The sequence below is a fragment of the Citrus sinensis genome, chromosome 1, assembly GCF_022201045.2.
Source record: "Citrus sinensis cultivar Valencia sweet orange chromosome 1, DVS_A1.0, whole genome shotgun sequence".
In the NCBI taxonomy this organism is placed as follows: Eukaryota; Viridiplantae; Streptophyta; class Magnoliopsida; order Sapindales; family Rutaceae; genus Citrus; species Citrus sinensis.
In genome coordinates, this window is record NC_068556.1 from 18,614,015 (window position 1) to 18,628,339 (window position 14,325).

Below are 14,325 nucleotides of genomic sequence, written 5' to 3' on the forward strand. Positions count from 1 at the left end.
ATCTCATTAAATATACCAAAACTTATAACTTAAAGAAGTGGAAGTAAAATCAACTTTATAATAAAAACAAGCTTTTTTTTTTTTGAGTATATAATTATAAAACTGAAAAGAAGCTGTTGCCTTCGACGACTCCACTTCAAATCAAAGTTTCATTTTTCTGTTCCGTATTAGAATAGATTGTGTGTGCATGATCGGATGCTACAGGCTGCTTTTTGTTTTGCAAGCGTTAATTTATTTACAATAATGCATCTCTTTTATCCCCTTCATCATGTGGGAATCCTCATTGGTTAATACTCAATCAACGGTCAACAACGACATAGGAGGGACAACTCTTGGCCATTAATTGTAAACAATGCCACATGTAACAAGATCCAAATAGTGCATAACCTTGTTTCCTTTTTTTTTTTTTTTTAATTCGAAAGTTATAATGTCGTTACTTTTTTTTTTCCCTGTCTTTCTTTTTTTTTCTTTTTTTTTTTTTTTGTGCATATGGTAGTTAGTTTTATAGGCGGTTCCATGTGATGATGAGAAGGGGTCCGATATAAAAGCCATATAGGCTTCCCAATCTGAAGGCCTTAAAACTTAATCACAGCCATCATGAATTTTTTGATTTGAGACTTTTATTTCCGCTAACATTAAATCTTTTAATCTTCCTTATGTATTCGAAATCTCAGGATGCCAATTAAATCTTATATATTCAGTATGTGGGACAAGTAATTAATGTTCATTTTTGCCATCCATTTGGATTCTTGTTTGCAAGTTGATATCTTCCTCAGGAAGTTTCCTTCAGTGGGTTGTGAATATTGAATTTTCGAACTTCGATCGATGTACAAAGACTTGGACGATGCAAATCTAGTGTGACGAGAGACACTATAACAAGAGTTGTTGCAATCTATTATCTACATATATATATATATATACACACACACACGTAATAGGCACAAGTCTAATGTGACATCATCTTTTGCTAAATGTGACATTTGATTGTACTTTTTTAATTTTTCTTTTTAATGTGGATTTCAGTTCTCCAATGGGGGGACGGGCATTCCATGGCACAGGTCAACAAGGTTCCGGCAAAAAGCAGACGAAATAAAAAGGTAATTAAATTTAACTATAGAAACTTAATGATAGGAAAAAAAAATGTAATTGGAATTTAGTTTTGGCATGTCCCTTTTCCAACACTAGTCTCTTCATGTACCAGCGGAACAAATAAAAAGGTGAAGGGCAATTTGATAGAGTTGTATCTCATGACTGGCTCCGTCCAATTTTTTACATACATTTCTTTTACTTTAAAAGGAACAATTACAATATTTGCTGAAATTGAATCTAAGGACATGCTCAACAATCTCAACAGCTCACATAATCAGCAACAATACTTGAACCTGAAGGCATAACCGAAATCTTAGCAAGTTGAATCTGCAGGCATGACAGAAAATTGCATCAACACTACTCCAATATCTTAGCAAGTGAATTTAATGCCATAGACTTTTTAAAAGTAAATATTAAATAGTATTTAGGCCAATTAACAAATTCTAATTTCATCATGAGAATTATCACTATGTAATACTTAACAATCTTTTTTTGTTGTATTTCGTTACCAATTTATGCGCATGCTGCTTTGAGATGAAATTACAACACATATATTTATGTAGTACTTAACAACGTTTTTATTTGTGTAGTAAAGTGTAGTAAATTGTTAAACTGACTCATAAAATTATCCAACAATATAAGTTGCTTTGAGATGAAATATCATAATTTTACTCTTGGGAAATCAATTACTTTTAAATTATCATATGCTCTAATTTGAAAATTGTATCTAAACACTCTTAATCATTTTGTTTATTCTTTATCAAAAAACTGCATCTTGAAAAGTGTATTTTAATTGAAAATAAAATATATATTCTTTTACCTTTTGAGCATGGGCTTGCAAAAATGATCGCTTTAGAAGAATATTATATATATATTTTTTATTTTTTGAGCATTTATTTTATGAAAATAAAATATATATTTTTTGAACAGTCAATGCAAACTTTAAATAAGCACGATCCAGTTCATTACCACGTAAAATTAACAAACGACAAATTGCAAAGCTTTCTCGCTTCTCGAGGTTCATGCAACTTCTTTAATTTCCAAAATGTCAGAATTACCCTCCATCTCGTGAGGACATCAATTTTTTTTCACACCATCTAATGGTTTTGTATTCCCTTGTGTTGTACCAGCACTCCCTCTTCTCTCACTCTTTTTGTTTTTCCTTTTTTTTTTAAAGACTTTATCAACACTCTTATATATAAGTTTCATGATCAATTGAGCTTTTTTATTTTTTCTAAAAAAATTGATCATCTGTTATATTAAGCGTCTGCGAGGCTGAGGCTCTTATAAAAGCAAGTTCTAACATTCAATAGTAGGGGTAGATCGGGAATTTCACTTTCAAAGGCGCTGTGGTCCTGTTGGGCATTTTGCAATCACTTAACTTGGTTAAAAAGGCATTTATGTTTGTGAGTGTGAATGTGTCTTAGTCTAGGTCTGACAAAATAGAGGGCCAAATCAGAGATTTGATCATCTCTTGTCTTTCGATATCTGTCAGGCTGCCACATTACTCTTTTGCTTAGGTTCTCTTTTGTCTTTTTCTTGTTTTTCTGTCACATTATGAAAATGAGGCCGCGAGGAATGTTGCCAACTTGCCATCCCATAAAATCCCCTAAGAGCTCAACTAGCGGCGCTCTAATATGGTTAGCTGAAAGCTCAAATCTTCTTCCATTGCAAAAGTATGAAGTTTTCTTTTGACATTAAGTTTCCAGAAATGAATTGTCCTGTTGATGTGAGATTCTTGTTTCCACCATTGCTAAATCTTGTAGTCTTCTTTTTGTTCCTGAGATCTGAAGATGGTCAGTCTTGGTCCCTCCAGGATGGAGCCAACCACATACTTTTGTACCCAATTTTAAAGCTTCCATTCCCCTTCCTGAGTCTTGCCGTCCTGATATTACTCCTGTTTCTCCTCACAGCCATCAGGGTTCCTCTCAGAGTGAGCAGCCCCGTGTCTGTGAGTTGTGGAGATCATCTCCCTTGCCTGTTGGCAATATCAACAATCGCTTCTCTCATTTTGGCTCCATCTCTTTTCTTGGTGGTTTATCTGTGTCTCATGATCCTATCAGTCTTTTATGTTATATCAACTTCTCTGCTCAAGCGCTTCTGCAAAGGACGCACTGTTGTTCCTGAATCTGATGGTCAAGTTGAAGTTGGACATGAAGTTGAAGTAGACGGTGGGCGCATCCAAGACCTGCAGCCAAGTCCATCTGGGGATATGGTGTGATTGTGGTGACTTGAGCTTCCATAGTTCCATGCAACCACTACTACCTATGGCTGGGCTACAGGTGCTACAGCAATAATATATTCTTCTGTTTTAATTTTTTTTTTTAAGAAAAAGATAAAAATCAGTTCAGTTGTGTCAGTTATGCATATGATTCCGTATAGACCACGTAGACAACGAATGTTTTTTTTTTAATAATATTTATGAGATTCGTGTGTCTCTCTCTGTTAACAATTTTCACTTTGTCTCCCCATCAACACGCGGTACTAACGTTGAAAAGAATATTATATATAAATGGTTTTGACGGCTCTGGTGTTGGCGACGATGGTTTAAACGGTTGAGGTGTCGGAGCTGGTGTAAGTTGTGGAGGTGAAAGTCGGGGTGGAAACTGCACTGGTGGTGGTGGGGATTGAACTGGGGGTGGATATTGAACTGACGGAGGTGGTGGAGGTGAAGGTGAGGGTGGCGATCACGAGGGCATCCAAAACCTGCAGCCAGGGGATCTGGTGCAATTGTGGTGACTCGAAGTTCCATGCAACTACTGCTACCTAGGGCTAGCTACAGTTGCCATAGTAATAATATATATTTCTCTTTCTTTTTTTTTAAGATAAAATTCAGATCTGTTGTTTTAGTTATGTATACGACTCCGTATAGATGAAGTGGACAATGAATTTTTTTTTTTAATAATATTTATGAGATATGATTTGTGTGTCTCTCCCTGTTAATGCTTTTCATCTTGTCTCCACCAACTCGCAGTACTCAAGTTAAAAAAAAAAATTATATATAAATTACTTTTCTTCTTCAATAAAACTTTAAATCTGGCAATTCATTACAATTTCTTTGTTAAATTAAAATAACAAACAATAGTTGCTTCTTCTTGTGATGTTTTAAAGAAACTTATTTTACATTAATTATTCTTTTTATATTTATATTTACATTTTGATTTAATAAATATATATCATTTATAATATCATATTTAATAATTGTAATTACATTATTTATATTTATAAAGTGGAATCTAAGTCTTTTTTTTTTTTTGGGGGGGAAAGTGTTCGGTTTTTAATTGTCAATATAAGTGAATGGCAGTTAACTTTTAGTTTAGTTGCTATTTTCGTCTTTATTAAAGAAAAGACCCGAAAGGTACTGTTTCTTGTACTTATTTCTATATTGGTTTATTTTAATTTAGTCTTTTTATCGTAATATTTCTAAGAAAGAAGCGGTTGTTTAATTAGCTATGATGCGGAGAACGGAATATTAATAAACTTTTGTGTCAAATTTATTCTGTTTTTCATTTTTAATCCAGTACCCTACCCTCGACTCAGTAATAGCCATTAAAATTTTATGTAAGTATTGAGAATTGGCTTGTGGCAGGAGCAATGAACAAATTATTAATAGCCAAATGCAGACCCATTTTATTTATCGGCAGTCAGACTGACGGTTTTATATACATAAATACCAATTCAACTTCATAAATTAAGATTTTACATTTATAAATTTAAAATTTAAAAAATAAATAAATAGCATACACTGGCTGATGTTCAAAGGTTCCAAACAAAGAAAGTCACCCAATGAAAAGAGATGAGAAAAAGGTTTCAAAACGGAGCCCACATGCATGTGACAGTAACATGTTTCTGTCCAAAATTCTTGACGATGACAGAACGTTTTCTCCGTTGAGAAGGAATTGGACCACGTTGCAGCATTAGGACCGTAAGACGCTGCCTTATCTATATATGTCTCCAGGCCTATCTCTCCCCGAGTTCAAGTTCTTTGTCGAAAATAATTCTTAAACAACCAAAAAAAAATAGAGCGTTGGGGCTTCAAGGGATTATCCATGGAGTCATCTTTAGATAAAAAACCAGCGCCACCCCTCCGTCTGATTTCTCCTGAAGAAAAGGTTTGATTGATATTTTCTTTGTTTTTCATTTCTACTCTTTTTTTTTTAAAAAAAAAAAATTTCCGTACTCAATCTAGTGATGGCAGACCTATTAATTCATGAAATGGAAAAATCTCGTGGAATATTGACTGGTGGATTTGATCCTGATGTAGTGGCTTATTGGGAAATATCTGAAGTTGTTTTGTTACATTAATATTAGCTCTACGAGAAGTACTTAATCTTATAATTTCTTCTTCGATCATTAATTAAGATCCACTCATATAGGTAGTAAAAGAAACATATTGTAATTAATTAGCCTATAACAGATTCAATCTGACTGTACCATAAGCATATATGTGTGTGCGTGTAGTAATGACTACAGTTGAATTAATAGTCGGAAACTCGGCAACCAATTCTAAGAGTGAGCTTTCAAAGATTAAAGGCGTTAAAAATATCCCAATTTATCAAAACGTGACTGTTGAGAAGTTTCTTTTGAGTAGATTAACTGAGAAGCTTGGCAGACCTTAGGCAATTACCTGTATACATCTATTTATTAAAACTTTAATTAATTACCTGTGGATTAAGGGAGGAATGGGTATACATTGCATTTTATAAATAATCGTTTTCCCTCTCATAACTTGAAAATACAGTAACTTAATCCATTGTCTACTTGCAATAAATAATCTGTTAATCGATTTTGATGTGTGTTTGTAGTGGATGTACGATGGTACTCAAAGTTCTCTATGATGAATGAAGTATCAATTTGTTTCAAAGTAAATAGTATGGTAGACAATTGATTAATAAAAATGACTTGCACAGTAGAAACGCAGGAGCCACGTTGCGTAAAGTTTGTCATCACTCGCTTTAACTCCGACAAGAAAACACTTACAGCATGCCCAGGCCTAATTAAGAAGAGCAAAAGGTCCATTACGAAAAGGCAAATGCTATGTTACAATTAATATAACATACACACTCAACAATAAACACACAAATTGTGTGGACCCATTATTTGTGTGGTTGTTGTAGAGTGTGTATGTTACATTAATTGTAACATAGGGACTCCCTTACGAAAATGAAACTACAAGTTTAAAAAGGGAGAGAAGCCCAAGAAGGGACTAGGCCCAGAATCTTGCTGTCTCCTATCAAGTCCTGCTATCCCAGCCGTCTGATCCATTGCAGCATCAATAATAATCAATTTAAAGCAGCCGAAAGGTGGCGATTACCAAATTGGATTCAGCCCCCCAGATTGCCTACCATTACATGTATCATCTCCGAACTGCGCCGTAAAATGGGAATATTGTTGAGGATATGATCTCAAGGATAATAGTAACTACGCTAACAATATAAACTTGAGGAATTTTTTATTTTTGAATTAGTTTTTGGGTTGAATTAGACCATGGATTTCTATAAATCTAGAAACCTTCACCAATTGGGTTCAACCCTAGAGACGAAGGCTTATCAAACTCATTCGAGAACCAAAGCGCGATTACGAGATCCCCGCAGTAATCTTAGTTGTCAATAGAGGAAAGAAGGGTGTGTTCAAGTGGGTTAGCTGAAGATTGCTGGCATTTTCTCCTCGTAAACCTGAAGATATAAAGTCCTCCAAAAGGTTAAGAACTCAGGATATATTTACCTTTATGAAAACAAGGAGCTTTTCTCAGCCCATATAAACGCTTGTCAAGTTTATATAGAGCTAATATTTGAGAAATGCCAAAAGAAAGTAAAAGTTGTGTTTGTCTAGAGGAAATTCGAAATGAGGAAGCTATGAAGTCTCTTATTTTCAGGAATAATTGGATTAAGATAAAGCATGGGATGACTATAGTTTTTTACTACAACTTAAGTTGTATATAGAAGTTTATTGGTTTCTCTAATACTCTATGCTTATTTTGAAGGCTTAAATTTCCTCAAACTAATCTTGAAACAGGTATATCCGGAGAACGGTATGATACATATGGTGCATCATACAAACGGTCTCCTAGTAAAATTGAAATTCAATCTGTTTTCACATGAAGTTACTTTAAAGTGGATGGAATGGCCTCAGCTAAGTTAGCATTAATGAGAAATGAAATTGTTGTAGGCTGGACTCTCTCTCTCTCTCTCTCTCTCTCTGTACCTTTCCAAAGGAAAGTGACGCTTTGATTGATTTTGTTAAGAAATAAAATTTAAAATGGGATTTTAAAGGGGTGTTAAAAACATCAATGGTCTTTAATAAATAATAAGTTTTTCGGAGTTACAAAAAAATTCACAAATTTTTAAATAAATAAAAAGGTAGGTCAATCAATCAGTTACATCAAGGTTTTAATTGATTATCAAGGGTTTAATTGCTACAATTTCTAAATCATATTGCTCGTTTTCTTTGGGTTCTTGAAATATGATAATGGGAACACTAGATCGGTCCAAGATGGCACAAATCAACTCCTTTTATATCCTTGAAAGCTTTAACTCTTCTTTCTGGTTCTTGCCCTGCCATTGTTACTGATCTTCATCTGCACAATCATCAAATTCCAGCTCACTATCCGTCGTATTTCTCTGCATTTTGGAAACCTCGCCGTTCTTTTGGCAATATCATATGTTGCCTCTTGTATCAACTTTTCTTGATGGCCTATTTATGTCTCATTATCTTATCACTTTGTTATGCAAAGTTAGCTCAATGAAAAACGGATATAGTTGGACTATTAGCACCCCTTTTAAAAGATATTTAAAACCGAAGAGTGCTACATTTGCGACTGACTCGCTTGCTTCTCTCAAATTCGATAAGTGTCTAATTTTTTATTTTACTGGTACCGCAGGTAATAATTTCGTTTCATTCTTTCAATAAGTTATTGGATATTATTTTACCTGTTACTTTAAACATATTTACACTCAAATGCCACTTACTTCTCTATTCAAATACTAAATTGCTCTTATCTTTTTTTACGAAGCTTCTTCGACACACTACATTTTCACTTACTCCTTAGTTCTCACTCTCAAAAGCACCACGTGAGTGCAGAGCATTTGTCCGTGAAAGTTTTAATATGAAAATATAGTCTCAATTGCCATAAATGAGTTGTTTTGCAAAATTGATTCAGTTAGATTCACTTAACTTTTCCTTTATAAAACAACATTTTCTAATATCACCTAAACTACATTAATTTTTAATTATATATTTAAAATTAAGGGTCCGGCTACTTTATCTTATTTTGTCTTTTACAAAAACTGCTGGTGGATTGAAAGTCTAGTAATCCAACGGTTCAAATAGAATAGGTGAGATAAAAGAGATTAAGTGCTACCGACTTTACCGGTGTCAATACTTTTTCTTCTCCAATCCTGCAACCTCATAAAAAAATTAGCTTTTTTTCAGGTTGAACTGAAAAATTAGCTTTTTTTCAGGTTGAACTGAAAAATTCGGTTTGTTGCTCCCAATTAGCATTAACTATATTCTTAAATTTGCCTACCTGAAAATCTCATGTCACTTTAAAGTTCCTTCAAACCCAGTTACATAAAGTTTAGTATGAAAGAAATTAGGATTGTATTTGGGAATAGCATCAATAAGTGGAATGCTGTCATTAATCAACGACGAAGGAAAATATGAATCGACCCTTTTTTGCATAATTGTACCAACATAAGATTATACAAGAGAAACACCGATCAAATGGTCATTCCTAATCCTTGGTAGGGGCAGGAGCAGAAGAGGACTCATCTCTAGCCGTTGCTTCAAATCATTAGGGCAACTTGGATGGTTAAGATTGCCCAGATTGAAAAGGGGAGAAGTTCATGGGGCCATCAGCAAAATATCCGATGGGAGTGGGAACAATTAGAAACAGAGGCTGCTACCACCGACTAGAGAGGGAACAAGCAGAGTAGAGGATGCTGCCAATGCTGATAATATTAACCCTATTGTATATGCTTTCCTCGTTTTCTATTTCTTTCCCAAAAATTGGAGTTCTTTTCAACTCCATACGTAAGTGGTTAAGGAGTTGGCTACTTTGCCTATGGACCCTACAAGCAGTAAATAAATTTATTCAAGAACTTATTTTATAGATTACATGTGAATTTTATTCCAACAGTAATTGGCATGTAACGTAGACTTGCATGCCACGGGTTCTTGCATTTAAGAATGTGTTAATTGTTTTTAACCAGTTATTTGTAATTGTGTACAACACAATTGTAAAATTTTTGGTGACTGGCTCCTAACTTGTTTGTCAGGTTACTTTGACTTGTGTGTGTATCTTTTTCATCCGCTAGATAATATCCAACGGTAGGTTTGGTAAAAACAAAATTGAGGGATTTGGAATCACCGATGCAAAGTAGTGGCTCCTAAAATTAAAAATACTATTATCTTTTTTATATAGATTAGGTGTCATGATGATTTGTCATTGTTAATGTATATTAATAAAAGAAAATTTGTGTATTTATTTTCTATTTATATTATGAAGATTATTAAGCTAATTGGTATTTATTTATTAGAGAACTAATTCTTTATAATTATGTTTGAATAATTAGTAAGTTTATATGAAAATCAATTATTTGCATTTATAATGCTCAATTATTTATACAATGTTGTTGTTTACATTTTTTTTTTTTGTCTTTAGGTAGTCATGAATTTACGGATTGACTTAAATACAAATTTCGATGAGTGCAGGAATGTGGTTGATAGAAATATGGTGAATAAAAACATGGTGGATGGTACCGATGACATGGATTTAGAACCTCATACTGGGTTGGAGTTTGATACCCAAGATAATGCATATTTTTTCTATCTAAAGTATGTTAAGTATACAAGGTTCGGTACCTCAACAAAATCTAGCCGTTGATCAAAGTTTTCTAGGAAAATTATTGGTGCAAAGTTCACATGTACAAGGTATATATGGGATAAAATGAGAATCTAGTGCTATCAATCAACGTTTGTGTTTGAAAGTAGATTGTAAGGCTTTGTTGCATGACAAAATAAACTCTTGTGGCAAGTGGTACATTCAAAATTTCATAAAAGAACATAACCATGAACTTTATCCTAGACATGCAAATTATTTTCCATGCCATAGAAGTATTGCATTTTCCAATAAACATAGTATTAATATGTTACATGCAGTTGGTATTGGTACAAAAAAGATTTTCGCTGCAATGGCCAAAAAAAATGGTGGATATAAAAATATTGGGTACACAAAGAAAAATATTAGAAACCATTTGGATAAAGAACATCGATTAGTATTGGAATTAGGTGATGCTTGTTGTGCAAATTTTAATGTACTCGCAAGCGCACGAATCTATTGTAGTATAGACTAATGGTGACGAGTGTCGATCCCACGAGGATGTGGATTTTAATTGTGTATAGAATTAATTTTGTAAATGGGTGGTTGAATTTTGTGGTGAAAATGATTTGGATTATCCTAAAATTCGAATTAAAATGGCGAGAATAAATTCTAAAATTAGAATTGCAATGGCGAGAATAAATTGAAGATAGATCTATTGAAATGAAGCACTTGGGTATCCGGATCCGTATCAACATGCACTATGGGCTAAATATTCCTTATTAATGCCAATTAAATCATGAGGGGGGAATCCACACCTCATGAACCACACTCTAATCAATATGGTGCTAAGGGCTTATCGTGCAAAATAATAATAACCTTGTATTAGGGGGCCGGTGAAACCAAGGTGGTACTAGACAAGATTAGTATTATTTGTCGACGAGAAGTCAAAACATCCACAAAAATTAGAGGGGAAGAGAAAGTAAATTTACCAAATAAAGCCCATGACACATGTTGAGACTTCACCTTCAACCCAAGCTTGAAAGAAAACTAGCTACTCATAATTGAACTATAGGTAAAATGAGAATTTATTAAAATACGTAGAAAATACAAGATGAAGAAGGAATTGCAGAAAATGGATCCCAAAAATGGATTCAGAGCTATCAAATTAGGGGAGGGAGCCCCCTTTTTATAGATACAAGGAGTAAATCATGGCCATCGGATTAAAAACAGTTTGGACGCTCAGGATTGCGCCACGTCATCAGTCAACAGTACGCGGTTTGACTCGGGTGAACAGTGACGCGGTTTGGTTGAAAATAATCCTATGTGATACATGTACCGTACGCGAGATTTTTCGTCCACTGATATGACGTGAATAGTACCGTACATGTGAATAGTGCCATTTTTCCTTTTATGCTCCTCCTAAGGTTTTCGACCGTCCTGAATTCAAAAGTGATGTCCGTTTTGCCGTCTGATTTCTCGTTTATTGTGAAATGACTATGATGCCCCTAAAATACATAAAATGCTTAATTAAAATAAAACACACGGAATTAAATCAAAAGAAGGTTAAATACATAAAAGTAAGGGTGTTAGTAAAACCTGAAATGTAAAATGATGATTTTCTCCTTTATAAATATACATTTTCTAACACTTAACAATGCTAGAGCAATGCTTATCCACTTTATGCAAATGCAAGAAGAGAATATTAATTTCTTTCAAGCTGTGGACTTAGATGAAGAAGTTTTTTGGGTGGATGCAACTAGTAGAGAGGATTATAAGATTTTTGGAGATGTTGTTTCCTTTGACACTACATATATTACAAACAAAAAGAAAATGTCATTTGCTCCTTTTATTGGTGTGAATAACCATTTTCAATCTATATTTCTTAGATGTGCATTACCTGCTGATGAGACTACGTTAACATTTGTTTGGCTAATGCAAACATGGCTAAGGGCTGCGGGCTATGGGCGAAAAGCATCCAATTGCTATATTAACTGATCAAGACAAGGCCATGAAAGTAGCCATTTCTATTGTCTTTATGAATTCATGACAACAATTTTGTATGTGGCACATACTTAGGAAGATTCCCAAAAAGCATAGTCATGTGATAAAGAAAGATGAATCTTTTATGAAAATATTCAATGACTATCACTACTAGAAAAATGGTCTTTACTGATACTTGTGTTCTGACACTTTATTTAAAAGTATCAGTAAATACATATATTTGGATCATTTTCCGCGTTTAACAGATATGTATCACTAATTACTAATACTGAAGTATCAATAGCTTTAGTAATAGCGATTAATGACGCTTAGGTATCAGTAATTAAAAATTATCATTTTAATTTTGTTTTAGTCTGAATTCGAACCCAAGACCTCTTAAATCTAGAGCTTCTACATTGAATCAAAAGACCACTAGACTACGAATTATTTTTAATTTTTTTAGAGTTGTGCTTTTTGAGTGGATAAAAACAAAACAAATGGACAAGTGTATCTTATCCAAAATACAACTTTTCAACTCCCTCTACTAAAGTATTCGTTCCCTCCTAAGCTCTTCAGATCTGAAAAATCCCTAACATCCAAATTGTCAAAAAGTGCTCAGGTCTTATCTTTTTGTTTGGCCGGCATGGTGCTGCGAAATCAAAGCTCAAAGGTCAGTAAGCAGTAATGGAAGATAACGAGTGCAGAGAGGGCGGGAAGAAGGTAAGACTGGCCAACACCCCTCTCTCCGCCTCCCAGATCTTGACACGTATCCTCCCATCCGGCGATGGGGACGCCGAGAACTTGCAACGTATCCTCCGCTTGCTCACCAGCTACGGCGTGTTCTCGGAGCATCGCGAATTTGGAGGCGAAAGGAAGTACAGCCTCACCAAGATTGGATAATCCCTCGTTACTGATGCCGAGGGTCTATCGTACGCGCCCTACATGCTCCAGCATCACCAGGACGCGCTTATGAGCGCGTGGCCTTTGGTGCACGAGGCCGTTCTGGACCCAACTATTGAGCCATTTGTGAAAGTCCATGGCGAGCCGGCATATAGTTATTATGGGAAGATGCCTGAAATGAACGGCTTGATGCGGAAAGCCATGTCGGGAGTGTCCGTGCCGTTCATAACGTCCGTTTTGGACGGTTACAATGGGTTCAAAGGTGTGAAGCAATTGGTTGATGTGGGTGGGAGTGCAGGTGATTGCCTGAGGATGATATTACAGAAACATCGTTTTATATGTGAAGGGATCAATTTTGATTTGCCTGAGGTTGTTGGCGAAGCTCCAAGTATCCTTGGAGTGACCCATATTGGTGGGGACACGTTTAAGTCCATTCCTGCCGCTGATGCTATCTTTATGAAGTGGGTTTTAACTACATGGACTGATGATGAATGCAAGCTGATAATGGAGAACTGTTACAAGGCTCTTCCGGCAGGAGGAAAACTGATTGCTTGCAAGCCTGTGCTGCTTGATGATTCAAACGAAAGTCAGAGGACTCGTGCTCTCTTAGAAGGGGACATTTTTGTTATGACCATCTACAGGGCTAAAGGTAAACACAGGACTGAACAAGAGTTTAAGCAACTTGGTTTCTCTGCTGGTTTTCCACACTTGAGATTATATAGAGTGCTAGATTATTAAGGAATAGCTTCGAGTCTTAGCTTACCTCATAATTATAAGTTGGTATATATGTATGTATGTGTGTGTGTGTATATTTTAAATACAATTAGTAGAGTATACGATATCATAATATAAAAAAATAATTGTAAATTAATAAGTTGATTACTAAAGTTGATATTTGAACTTATTCATTCTCAACCATTAATATAACCCTTGCCTATAGTGGCTGAGGGCTGTGCCGCCCTGATCCTATAGTGACTACGCCCATTCGTGTCGAGGTTATGATAATTCGTTTCTTTTTATTCGTGACTGACCCATATATATGCGTGCAGCTTTTGGCATTCCAGAACCTGTGGCCTTATTAGTTTCCATGTTTTATGATTATTTTGGAGCAGTGTCTACAACCATATGATTATCCGAGTGCCAATTTTTCAGTTCTATAAATAACAATGCTGCTGATGCATGCGCATGAATAAAAGATGCCATTGTATTGAAAATTAGAGAATTAAACTTTTTTAATTCGTAATGAAACTATAACTATTTTAAGTTGCATTCTTCCTCCTTAGTTGTGCTTGATGGTCCTCCTTTACCGGAACTCCTCCACTATCTAGGCAGGTTTCGCATTCCATTAACTCGGTTAGCGGCATTTGCTGATTTTTCAACTTCTATATTTTTGCATGAATTTTGTTCTGGTGCCCATATGCGGCGTTAGATGTTCTGGTTACTCAATAATGTTTTTGTTTTTCTAGTCATATTCTGCTATCCGAGCCGCACTTAGTTTATAGATTTTAACCAACTAAAGTTGTTTTTTTTTTTTA

The 14,325-nt window shown here is 34.9% G+C and overlaps 1 long non-coding RNA gene and 1 pseudogene across 1 annotated transcript; both read left to right on the forward strand.

Annotated features, from left to right (window-relative positions):
• Positions 1-4,378: 4,378 nt before the first annotated feature.
• On the forward strand, positions 4,379-7,082 carry LOC102622209 (uncharacterized). The gene is made up of 2 exons (XR_008056694.1): positions 4,379-5,201; positions 6,000-7,082. It is a non-coding gene; the product is annotated as an uncharacterized LOC102622209 (long non-coding RNA).
• A 5,478-nt stretch (positions 7,083-12,560) lies between these two features.
• Positions 12,561-13,543, forward strand: LOC127901793 (nicotinate N-methyltransferase 1-like; annotated as a pseudogene).
• The last annotated feature ends 782 nt before the right edge of the window (positions 13,544-14,325 follow it).